Source organism: Triticum dicoccoides, chromosome 5A (assembly GCF_002162155.2).
Source record: "Triticum dicoccoides isolate Atlit2015 ecotype Zavitan chromosome 5A, WEW_v2.0, whole genome shotgun sequence".
NCBI lineage: Eukaryota > Viridiplantae > Streptophyta > Magnoliopsida > Poales > Poaceae > Triticum > Triticum dicoccoides.
In genome coordinates, this window is record NC_041388.1 from 656,616,412 (window position 1) to 656,629,939 (window position 13,528).

A 13,528-nucleotide genomic window follows, 5' to 3' on the forward strand; every position below is an offset into this window, starting at 1 on the left:
AGTCAGCTTATCAGTTTGCTTTTCATGAAGTTCATGGTGCAAATTTGGCTTCTAGCAGTACTTCGAGCTCTGGGGGGAGAAGCTGCTGGAAACTTATTTGGAAGAGTAATGTGCCGCCGACGATCCGTAATTTTGCTTGGCGAATGGCGACGGATGCCCTCCCAACATGGAAGAACAAGAACAAAATTGGTTTGGAAACGATAAGTGGCTGCCCGGTGTGTGAAACGGAGGTAGAAGATAATTTCCACCCGTTCTTAAGGTGCCAACGAGGCAGGGATTTGTACAGAGAAATGTCTAAGGTATGGAAACTGCCAGCAATGGATTCCTTCGTGAACACTGGTAAGGAATGGCTCCTTCATGTGCTCGACCAGTTATGTGATATTGATCGTATTAAAGTGTTGCTCATCTTCTGGAGGAGTTGGTATGTGCGTAATGAAATTGTACATCACAAGCCAGCGCCGGTCATGGAGTCCTTGGTGAGTTTTTTTTGAGGAGATATCTGGATGAATTAATTAACATCAAGTTAAATTCGGAGATGGATCCAACGAAAGGAGAGGGATATATATCTTTTGATCAGCATGTTGGGGGCGGAGATCACACCACAACAAGCAATATCTCAAGCTAGATGGGTACCGCCTGCTAATGGCTGGATCAAATTGAATGCTGATGGCTCGTTTGTAGCAAGCGATGATGCTGGTGCTGGTATGATTCTTCGAGACAATGAGGGCAAGATCATCTTCTCGGCATATAGATCACTATTTTCTTGCAGAGATCCACTAGAAGCTGAGCTATGTGGGATCATGGAAGGATTATCACTTGCCATACAAAGGTCTGATTTGCCTGTTGCAATTGAATCTGATTCAAGTATGGCAGTATTCTTGATATCTTCTATTACTTATGTACCCGTGCCCAAAACAAAGTTAGTGATAGTTTAGCTAGCTTTGCTCGAGTTGAGGGGCGAACTATGACTTGGCTAGGGTCTGGACGAGAGGAAGTCTTGGGTATTTCCCTTGATGATTGTAAGGACATTGTCATTTGAGTAATACAAGTGTTCCCGCAAAAAAAGGAAGCCCACGCTGACTTTGTTGCTGTTTGATTTTTTTTTAAGAACATGCTGCTTTTTTTTTTTTGAGAAGGAAGAACATGCTGCTGTGATGATGATGAGTGATGTAAGCTCGAATCGGGCCTTCCTGTTAGCCTTCTGGGCCAGGCCGACACAAGCCTAGTAGGAGAATTGGAAATTGGGCCAGGATGGGCTTTGCGGAGAACTTCTAGCTGGTCCGACGCAACAGTACGGAAAGCGAATAAATGCCCTTCTCCTCCTGGCTCCGCACTTCCACCTCCGCTCCTCGCTTTATTCCACGGGGGCGCCGGAGAGGAGGCGGCGAGGCGAGGCGAGGCGGAAACCACCACACCCACACAGTGAACAGACTCCGCCTCCGCCTCCACCTCCGCCTCCGCAGCCATGGCCGCCGCAGCCGTCGCCACCGCCGAGCCCAAGACCAAGTACGATCGCCAGCTCAGGTAACGCGTCGGCGCCCTCCTCCCCACCCTCGGCCGCATCTCCGCGTGACTGGCGGAATTATGCTCTCCTCTCGGGCCCGGTTTCCGTAGGGGCGGTGTGTGGTCTAGGGTTTTATGCTTCCGCTGTGATTCGGCCAGCGGGCGGCCTGAGCTGCCCGAGGGAAGCGGGTGCCCTGCTTCTAGATTCGAAGGCCGCGGGCCTTGCATTGCAGACGGGGTGGCTGTTGCTGTTCCGGATTTTGGAAGCGCTGCTTGGGTTCTGATTGGAGCGAGTGTTTGGCTGCTACTTCAGATGAGTCGTGCTTACATGGGTGGTTCGAGTTCCTGTGCATATGCTAGTACAATAACATGTTGACTGTCCACTACATTTGTAGCTCTTTTGAACTGCATCCTGGCAATTTCTTGTGACCCAGTTGCAGGCAAAGCTAAGGTGTTAAACTGTTAGTCTGAACATTGTCAGCACATCACAACTGTTAGTTCTAACCTGCCCCCTTGTTTAATCTGCACGGAATTTTGAAATCGAGCTATTTGGAACCAGCAATTCAGCTTATCCAAACCTAATTATCCATGACATCAGGATAGCAACAACATTTACTGATACAAATCTTTGGTGCTCATCAGTGCAAACCAAAACCATAATTCATGACAGTATTTAGTTGATAGATTTAATATGACCCACATTATATTGTATGGCCTTCTGCCCTTCACTTTTTCTCAATAATGTCTTACAATAGATGTTCATTATTATCTGCTCAAGTTTCTCCCTACAAAAGCTTATGATGAACGAACATGTACATATATTGAAAGCTACATGGTCTTGTAAATATGAAGTACAGGATATGGGGTGATCAAGGACAGGCTGCACTTGAGAAGGCTAGCATATGCTTGCTTAACTGTGGCCCTACCGGAACTGAAGCGCTGAAGAACCTTGTGCTTGGAGGAATAGGGGGTGTTACTGTTGTTGATGGCTCCAAAGTCGAACCGTCGGACCTGGGAAACAATTTTTTGTGTAATGCGAATATGCGATGCTGTTCCTTCTGTTCCTTAAATTCATTTCCATAAAAGTGATACTCCCTCCGTTCCTAAATATTTGTCTTTTTAGAGATTTCAAATGGACTACCACATACGGATGTATATAGACATATTTTAGAGTGTAGATTCACTCATTTTGCTTCGTATGTAGTCACTTGTTGAAATCTCTAGAAAGACAAATATTTAGGAACGGAGGGAGTAGAATTCATATTTACTGAGTGCTCTGTATTTCTGTTCAGTGGATGAAGAGTGCTTGGGTCATTCAAGAGCAAAATCTATCTGTTCTTTCTTACAAGAGCTCAATGATGCTGTGAAAGCCAAATATGTCGAGGAGTCTCCAGCGACAATGATAGATACAAATCCTTCCTTCTTTTCCTAGTTCACTGTTGTCATTGCTACACAGGTATGTGTTTTGATATACTCTTAACATAAGCTGCAAACACAGCGATTCATTTGCTGATGCTTTCTGTATAGTTTTAGCTGAATGAACACTTGTGTTTTTTTTAAGCCAAAAAATTGAAGTGATGAAAATCTTGGATTGTAGATTAGACGGTTTGTACGGTCAGGGTTATGCATGAGATGTATATAACTGAATAACCTATGTAGCTTATTTTCTATTACAAATAGTTGTACGGTGGGAAAGAAGTGAATACTTTTGTATATTTAATAGTAAAGCATTTTTAAGCTGGGAAATATATGGATCATGGTGGGTGACTACCTGAAATGCCTATTTCATATTAGAGAATTAGATGATTTGAGCCTGTGACCACAGATGTTAAGCAGTGTTTTCAACCTGCCATGGTAAAAGTTGCAACAAGTCTTTTGTTTTTTGAGGAAATAAATTGAAGTTAGATAAATAAATATATTTATCCTCTCACATTGAATCTCACATGTTTGGAAAGCAATGCTACATTTATTTGCAACTTGATTAAGAAAAAAAAGTTGGTCAAACAACCAAATATATATTTGGAAGCTGTTCGACCAAACAGGGTTACCATATTCCAGTGTCAGATAAGTGTCCGCTTAAGGTGAATTGGCATGACACTTTATCTAGTTATATGCAATATGTTACCATAATCCAGTGTCAGTCTGTCAGATAAGACTTAAAGTGACCGCTTAAGGCGAATTGGCATGACACTTTATCTACTTATGCAAATATGTGAGTAAACTTCTCATAACATAGTGGTCTCAAGAAAATTGTTACTAGTAAATCTCCCGACCCATATAGTTACTGGAATTTTCATTTGCGCCAAAATTTCATTGCACTACGCCCAATGCAAAATAAATAAATAAATAAATGCAGGCTTCTGAGTTAGCATTAAATTAACATTTCTCTTAATGTTCCCTTAAGGATCTACTAACTGCTGTGTGCATAAGAAAATATATGTTGTGATCCACATACTACATATTTGGCCGTGTTTGCAATTGATTATTTATTGAATAGACTGATGATTCAAATGTTTGGTATGTTGTTGTTAGTGGCAAACCTGTTTTCAGTTTACTTCTCCTGTACTTTTGTGAATGTAGATGGAAGAAGAGTTTCCTAGTTTGCCGTTGAAGTCTTTTAGCCAATTTCTAGCAAAACTCTATATGCAGTGTTCCACTCTCAAACTAACTCACTAATACCAAAGTTTTCACTACTGCAGCTTCCTGAGAGTTCTTTATTGAAATTAGATAGTATCTGCGGAAGCGCAAATATTGTTTTGGTTTGCTGCGCGTTCATATGGTTTAACTGGCCTTGTCAGGGTCAGCATCAAGGTACTTAAGCAGGACTACTTCATACATGAGCCTTAGTTTGTATGACTTGTTAACGTTGTTTGGTAGTTAATTATGCTCTGGGAGTCTAACCATCTTGGGAGAGTCCTGGGCCAAATCATTTTGAGAAAGTTGACCTTTTTCCTTGTGATTTGTTATTATAGGAGCACTGTGTTATAGAATCAAAACCAGACCACTTCTTGGATGATTTACGATTGCACAATCCCTGGACTGAACTCAAGCAGTAAGAATGTATTCATATCTTGATTGTTCACAGAACAAGTTGCATGATAATTATTTCATTCTCAACGAAATATTTGCTGCCGACTTGCTATTGGCTTTCAGATTTGCAAAGTCAATTGATATATGCGACAAGGATGCTGTTGTGCACAAGCATACTCCATACATTGTTATCCTTGTGAGGCTTGCAGAAAAATGGGCAGATGCGCATGATGGGCAGTTACCTTCGACCAGGCAAGAGAAAAGGGAATTTAAGGTACATGTTTTTTGTTTTGTTTTGCTGGCCGAACAATTGAAAATATTTCTAGGAGTTTCTGATTATTGACAAAAGCTACTGTTTTTGGCAGGACCTAATTCGAGCCCATATGCTTAACGTAGATGAAGACAATTACAAAGAAGCAGTAGAATCTTCATACAAAGTCTCGGTAACTCCAGGAATCAGTGAGTTGATTTATATAATTGCTTTCGTGAATGTAACTTTAACATGATTCACAGCTTACTTTTCTTAGTACCATATGACAAAACTACTTGAATCACTGTGACGCTACCGAACTGTGGTCTACATATATAATTAGTGTGACCTATGTGCCCCCACAACCTGTTCATACTAAGCATTTACATACAGTTTGCATTCGGATTAGTAATGGTATAGGCCTCTTCCAGCCCGTCGGTTGTGTTAAAGTATACTTGTGTATGGTTGATCTGTATAGGAATGTTATCACCCACTGAATATTGTTGTGATTCGGTTAGGATCTCCCTTGGTCTCCAAGGCTTGTAACCCTATATAATTTTAACATATTGGTTGGCGCCCTAGGTGTGGCGTTTTGGCCTAAACACAATCGTTTACTTGTTATCAATTTCCAAACCACGACTCTCCATTCGATCTCCACCACACCATCGCCATGTCCACCGCACCAGGGACCAGCCCTTCCCTTGCCACCCATACCCTCCCCGCCACGATCAACTCCACCATCCGCGCTCTCATCTCCGTCCCCATGCCCGCTTCTGCCTCACCGGCGGTGAACGTGGCTAGCGTTTGCACCCACGTGCTAGTCACCCTCGACCTCCACACCTCCAACTTCTCAAAGTCGTGAATGTTGATCCGTATTCTCCTCTGCAAGTATGCCTCCTTCCCCACGTCAACACCACCACCGTTGACGCTGACCGCACCCCAGATTGGACTCATGAGGACTACATTGTCAAATCATGGCTCTATGGCTGCATCTTCGATGAGATCCTCGACATCATCATGGCGGAGGACCAGACGACTCAAGAGGCATGGACGCTCATCACCAATCTCTTCCTTGACAACCAGATGACACGTGTCGTCTAACTCAAGGCGGAATTTTGCGGCCTTTTGCAAGGTGAGCTCCTTGTCACCGTGCACTGCCACCGCCTCAAGGCTCTCTGGACGCCCTCGGCGACGCCGACACTCTCGTCTCGGATCAAACGCTCGTCCTCAACTGTCTCCGCGGCCCCAACACTCGCTTCTCTGACATCACCACCATCGTCACCATGCAAAACCCGCTCCTGTCCTTCGCGCATACGCGCTCCCTCACCTTGCGTGAGACCCAGCTCGCCAACTCCACAGAAACCAAACCGCTCTCTACGGCTGCGCCCCCTCCCATGGCTCCGGCAACTCTAGCAACAACCGCGGCTTGGACCATGGTGACGGGAACCGGAGTTACAACAACTACGATGGTGGTCACCATGGTGACAACCGCAACGGCAGGCCAAGTCGCATCGCTGGGGGCGCCTGAGGCTCCTGGGCTTGGCCCGTGTATGGGTTGAAACACACCCATCGACCGACCATAGGAGCGCCGCGGCAGGTGTTGTCATCGCCGCCGCTGTTTCGGTTGCCGTCGGAACTTCCTCCGTTGGAGCTGCTGTCGGCGTTCTTCTTGTGCCAATTACTGCCGCCGTTGCGGTTGCCACCACGGTGACCACCGCCGTAGTTGTTGCCGCTCCGGTTCCCATCGCCACGCTTCAGGACGCGGTTGTTGCTGGAGTTGCCGGAGTCGTAGGAGGGGGCGCCGCCGTAGAGAGTGGTTTGGTTTCCCACTGCCTTGGAGTTGGTGAGCTGGTTCTCGCGTAAGGTGAGGAGGGAGTGCACATGCGCGAAGGACGGGAGCGGGTTTTGCATTGTGACGATGGTGGTGATGTCGGAGAAGCGAGGGTTGAGGCCGCATAGATAGTTGAGGACGAGCGTCTGATCCGAGACGAGAGTGCGGACGTAGCCGAGGGCATCCCGAGAGAGCCTTGAGGCGGTGGCAGTACGCGGTGACAGAGAGGTAACCTTGCACAAGCCCGCGAAATTCCCCCTCGAGGTAGACGACACATGTCATCTGGTTGTTGAGGAAGAGGTTGGTGATGAGCATCCACGCCTCTTGAGCCGTCTGGTCCTCAACCATGATGATGTCGAGGATCTCATCGGAGATGGAGCTATAGAGCCATGACCAGATGATGTAGTCCTTGCGAGTCCAATTTAGGGTTTGGTCGGCCTCGACGGCGGTGGTGTTGATGTGGGGAAGAAGGTCATACTTGTCAAGGAGAACACGGATCAACATCCGCCACTTTGAGAAGTTGGAGGTGTGGAGGTCGAGGGTGATAGGCACGTGGGTGGCACACTAGCCACATTCGCCGCTGGTGAGGCAGAATCGGGCATGGGGGGCGGAGATGAGTGCGCTGGTGGTGGAGTTGATTGTGGCGGGGAGGGTAGGGGTGGCGAAGGAAGGGTTGGTCCCTGACGCGATGGATATGCCGACGGCGTGGTGGAGATTGAAGGGAGGATCATGGTTTGGAAACTAATATCAAGTAAACGATTGTGTTTAGGCCAAAATACCACACCTAGGGGCGCCATCGTATTAACATTGTATAGGGTTACAAGCCTTGGAGACCAAGGGACATCCTAACCAAGTCACAAAATATTCAGTAGGTGATAACATTCCTATACAAAACTATACTTTAACAGTGTCACATAATTACTTAATCATAACATGAAATGGTTTGTGGATTTACCTAGTTATCTACTTCAGGCCTTCTTAAAGCAAAGCAGTGGGAGATGTGCCCACATCGGTTTCTTTTGAAGAATAAGAACTTATCTGCTTCAGGCTTTGTTCTAGATATTGTGTGATTGCTTGGTATTAGTGATTTGAGATGGTTGGTCGAAGGTAACCTGCTTTGTTACAGTGTATTTGAGTACTATCTGACTGTCCTGTAAAAATTAACAATATTGTCACCTGGTGTTTCTTGTCAGTTTGAACTGTATATGAATACCGACTCACTTGCTGTTCTCTATCCTGTCCGTACAAAGGCGTGGGTGTCAACTGTATATGAACACCGACTCACTTGGCTGTTCTCTATCCTGTCAGTACCCACCTGATGGTAGCACGCTAGATGTCACTTAAATAATGTTAGTCATGTGCCATCTGAAATGATTTATTACATTAATTGTTGGAAAAAAAACTGTCTTCATGATTTACTCTGAATAGTATTATTTCCGGATGATGTGTGTTCTGTTATTTATTTGATACAGGAAACACAGCTATGCAGAATTGAAAATTCTGACCCATGACCGTTTCTGCTAGGTAATGAAATCCGTCAGATAATTGATGATAACTCCTCTGAAGTCAATTCTTCTTCTTCAGATTTTTGGGTTTTAGTGTCTGCTTTGAAGGTATCTTCATTATGATTTGCAGCATAGTAGATATGATAGGCCGTGCTACTTTAATACTCTGTTATATGAAATAGCAGCCGTTCTTGATACTCCTTGATGTTGTTGACACAAGTTCAGAGAACTGTTTGTGTGTGTGTGTGTGTGTGTGTGTGTGTGAACTGTAAGAGTTCAGAGAACTGTTTTTTTTTTTGTGTGTGTGTGTGAAGTGTAAGCATCAGATGACAGGTAGTTTATAACTTGTTTTTTATTGGGTAAAGCCAAGCTAAAGCCATGTATGAGTTGTGTTATACTGAGAGGACTCATTTAGTAGAGCAATAAGCCTATATGCGTGAAATGTGGGGAGCTGTTTAAAAAATTGAATGTGAAGTGATGAACTATTCACATACTACTGTTACCTGCTGAATCATTTCACGCATCTTTCATTTCTCTTTCTTACCATGGTTTCCATTTCTTAAGTTGCATTGCCTTCTTTCCATTTTACAGGAATTTATCCCAAATGAGGGCAATGGTGAGCTACCTCTCGAGGGAACAATACCTGATATGACATCACTTACCGAGTCAGTTTCTTGCGACACTATCATCCCTCAGGTTCAAGTTTGTTGGCATGACTGTTTCTTTTATTGCATGAATTTTATTAAGTATTTGCTTTCTGACCAATGCAGGTATTATGTAAGCCTACAAAAGATTTACCAAGCTAAAGCTGAATCCGATTGTCTTGCCATGGAGCATCGTGTGAAGAGTATTTTGAAGCGAATTGGTAGAGATCCTGAATCTATTTCAAGAGCATATATCAAAACATTTTGCAAAAACACTAGAAAACTCAAAGTAAGATGCTTTCTTCAGGGGCATATATATTCGCAACTTCTTTTTAGTGATTGCTATCAGTATATCTTATTGCATGATTCCCGTATGATTGTGATAGATAATTCAGTTTGGTGATGGATAAACCTTATTTTAATTTATTTTCCATGCAAATGATGTGTCAATTACTGCTCACTCATTTGAGAGTAAAATGCACAAGACATTTAAGTCTTTTATTGGCAATGCAACTCTTCTGATTTAAATTTCTTGTTGCAAGTGCTGACTGTCGGCAAGTTTTAATCAGTTTAGATTGGTGCATACTAAATACATGAATGTTGTAGAAGATGCTCAAAAAGCCAACCATTCTTATGGGGCTCTGTTATTTATCTTGATATTGCTTGCTACTGGTTTTATCTTAAATGTTGGTTTGCAAATTGTTAGAGTTTGCTGGTATGCAATTCTTTGTAGCTCAAGTATGAAAGTTGTTTTTCTGAAATTCTGCTAATTCTTTCGGGTTTCTTTGAGCCACCTGACAGCGGATGTGCTCGTGTCCACCTAATAAAGGGAAATCTTAGTGAGATGACTTCGAGGCTAGCCTTGTAAGGATAGTTTTTCATTTCGGAAGAGACAATACAACCTGTCATCTGCACTTACATATTAGCCAACTCAAATGCCAATATCCATTACTGAGCCTGGGCTCATATGCACCAGGTGAACAGAGGTAATCCCGTTTCGTAGCTGTACATGTAGACGAAAAATCTGTCCAGCCTATTCGGATCCGTGAGGCTTCGCCTAAACACCCAAGTCACGCTCTTTCAGTTTTGCTTATTTGAGTGATCATGTAAGTTTTTAATAATAAATTTGCAGCTTACTGCATATGTGGGGGACTTTTTGTGATGATATTTCAATATGGTTTCTTTGGCAGAAGAATCTGCTCTTTCCCCTCGTGTCTTTTGCGTTAACTATATGTGCTCATTGTTGAGTGGTTTCTGTTCTCTAGGTCTGTAGATACCGCAGTATGGAGGAGGAGTTTAGCTCTCCAGTCCTATCTGAAGTTCAAAAGTACTTCGCCGACGAAGACAGTTGGTCAGCATCTATTACTCTTATGTCCCCGTTTCATCTCTTCATATGTAATAAACACAGGAAATTATTATACATGTTCCACATTCCATGCTATTTATTACTCCATATTCTGTAACATTGTTAGTTATCTTTTTGACAAATAATATGTCAATCTAGAACTAGCCAATTCATAATGCTGTAGAATTAGCATTTTTTTCAAGGCAATAAAGTATTTTTTTGTGGAGCTACTGTAATACGCGGACCTTGTGTTTATCTAGCGTAGCGGCATGAGTTTATTTCTTGTTAAAAGTAAATGTTCTTTCAGCACGCCATATTGCAAAATGCATTGCAAGTTTTGTGCACACATGGGTATATGTCTCATGATCATGCGCTTTGAATTGTGTGTGACTTTATGTTGGAGTTGTTAGCCTCTGGTTTATTTGCATTCCTTTTGTATTTTCTAAATCAGTTAGCTTCTCTAATAACAAGCAATTTTATTGATGCAGCTACGCAATGAACTTCTATGTTCTGCTACGTGCTGTTGACCGGCTTGCTGCCAGCTATAGCAGATTACCTGGAATATTCGACAGGTACATGAGAAAAATGCGCATTCACTTATGGTGATAATTATGATATCGTGCGTTTAATGTTGATCCTGTTTTTATAATACTGATAAAGCATTGGGTCCACTAGTGAGATTGTTGAGGATGTTCCTAGGCTGAAGGCGGCTGCTGTCTCGGTGCTGAGTGACATGGGTTTGAAGGGAGCATCCTTGTCTGAAGACCTGGTTACTGAAGTGTGCCGGTTTGCGGGTGCAGAGATTCACCCTGTCGCTGCCTTTATTGGCGGAGTGGCCTCCCAGGAAGTAATCAAGGTAGGGTATCCTTTCTTTGCTGAAATTTATCAACCAGGAGCATGTTGGTAGTATCTTGTGTGTGCCCGTGTGTTCCTTACTAATCGTGCTGTATCCACACCCCTTCTCCAGCTGGTGACCAAGCAGTTTGTGCCGCTGAATGGGACATTCATATTCAACGGAATCGATCTCAAATCTCAAGTCTTGGCCTTGTAACATGGCTTGTTATCTTCTAGAGCATTTTGGAACTGTCATCCAATTGGTTACACTTGAGTAGAACTGGAAGATTCTGCGTCACGGCCTTGGTGCAGTGAGATCATTCTGTCCATTTACTGGGATTTGGGCTGGACTAAATTCCGTGCTGAGGTAGTGGTTTATGTGCTGGTTGGGAATCAGCTCGATATGAGTTTATGAAGCCATTTCCCCTCTCTTGTGCTGGTATGAACACCTCTACCGACCTGTTGGCAGTGGAATGTGAATTGGTGCCTATGTGAAGACTACCATGTCTTCGCGGCGAAGCAAATCTTGCTTACATCTTTGTGCCCAACATATACTTTGAAATAGTTTATTGTAAACAAAGCTTACGGTTGAGGCAGAGTCTGTTGATGATGAAACTGGCTAGTGCGTCACACTGGCATTGCGATTGATGACGCATGTTTCTTGTTGGGCAATGCAGTGTTGGACAAGGAAACAGTCCGCCTATCGACGGCCTAAAGCAAGATGCAGGTTACAGTCTGCCTACCGGCGACCAAGCATGCAGATTGCAGTGCACAAGTAGCACAAAGCAAATGTATTATGCGCACAAGTAGCACAGAGCAAATGGATTACGAGCTGCTTCAGTCGTTTAGTTACGTTACGTCTGCCTATTCATTCAGTTGTTTGGTTACTTTTTCATGGTGCAGTTGTTTAATTAGTACTCCCTCCGTCCGAAAATACTTGTCATCAAAATGGATAAAAAGAGATGTATCTAGAACTAAAATACGTCTAGATACATCTTCTTTTATCCATTTTAATGACAAGTATTTTCGGACGGAGGGAGTACCAGTACTAGTACTTGGTAAAGGCATTTGCGCTGGGCTCGGTAGAGCACGTAAGCACCGACGTCGCCTCGCATGCATCTAGACTACAGGAGTATCTATTGGTCTACGTGCAGCCTCTGTCAGCACATGGGCAGATAGTGTTGCAATATGACAGTTAATTAAGCTCACTGTTTTACCCGAGTAATGCCTCCGGCAGTAACGTAATGCTGTACTCTCGATTGACCGATGGTGGCACCGCCGTGCCGCGTAATTTGGCCACTGCATGCAGAGTTTGTATCCTAGCACTCTGCCGTGTCCGTGTGCTCCTGAAATAAAATGTGTGTACCCGCAAAAAAAGGAGTGTCCTTAGCGTATTCTCTATACCCTACCCTGGGAGCGAGCACAAGGTTTAAGTTAAATCAAGCGAGCTTCTCTGTGAGTCTTGTTGGCTAAGACACTCTTGCTTGATGACCAATCTAAGCACCTCCAATCCAATCATGTGCTCAGGAGACTCGAAATAGTACAATGGTTGCGTGAGACGAGCGGAAATTGCCTGGCGCGCCGCTCTCGATCGCGAGTCAGTATGTGCAACAGCGTCGCAATTTCTTGCAGGGGACGACCATGAAGCGGTCCGCCGCCGGCCTATCGAAACCAAAAACTGGAAGCAGGACGCATGCATGTTAGTCACCAAGCACTAGCTACGAAGCAAGATGCATTCGGTTTGGGATTTTGTAGTGGATCTACAGCATGTGCGCAAGCTAACGTAACCGATTACGTGCTGCTTCGGTTGTCTAGTCTAATCACTCGTTCTTCGTGGATGAACTTGTTTAATCAGTGGTACTTGGGGGAGAGAAGCCAGGCATGTGTAGCGAGGAGAGGTTCCATATCCATGGGAGGGAGCGCGTATGCACCGACGTCAGATCGCCGCACACGGCGCACCGCCCTGACCAGAAGCGATGTATCTGTCGATGTACTTCTAATTCTAGATAGTCTCTGTCAACAGATGGGCAGTGAACGGACGGTGTTTCCTCAGCGGCCAATAAAAAAAAAGAGAATTCTAGTTAACGGTTCCAATTTATTTTGAATTTTGCAGCCTGTGAATAGAAATCCACTTTTTCTTCTTTTTCATCTCAATAGAAAGAAATGGGAAGTTTTATTGTAAGACACATCTATGTCCAGATGTTCTCGGAGCAATTGTCGGCATGGGATGCTATGGATTCATCGTCCACTGATCGATGATGACACCGGCCGTACTCTGCCGTCTCTCCCAATAAATAATTGTAGTAGTAGTAGTAGTATTACCATCCCGTGTGACTAGAAAGTGTAATTTCACACTTCCCCTGTAAAGATACTTGTCGTCTAACCAATCCAAAACGTTAAACCTGGATATATATGCATGGGTCAGGACTCTGCGTCTATGACCAGTTTGGATGCATGCATGCCCAGGACGTCGGCATGTCGACATTAGCTTTTACGCGGCCAATGACAAGCTTAACCGCGTCAACTGTCCAGACTCAGGCATATAGTTTGAATAGAGACGTCATTCATGTAATTATTGGATCATGC

General features: G+C 44.0%; 1 pseudogene; it reads left to right on the plus strand.

The window, feature by feature from the left end:
* Positions 1-1,344: 1,344 nt before the first annotated feature.
* On the plus strand, positions 1,345-11,557 carry LOC119303808 (annotated as a pseudogene).
* The last annotated feature ends 1,971 nt before the right edge of the window (positions 11,558-13,528 follow it).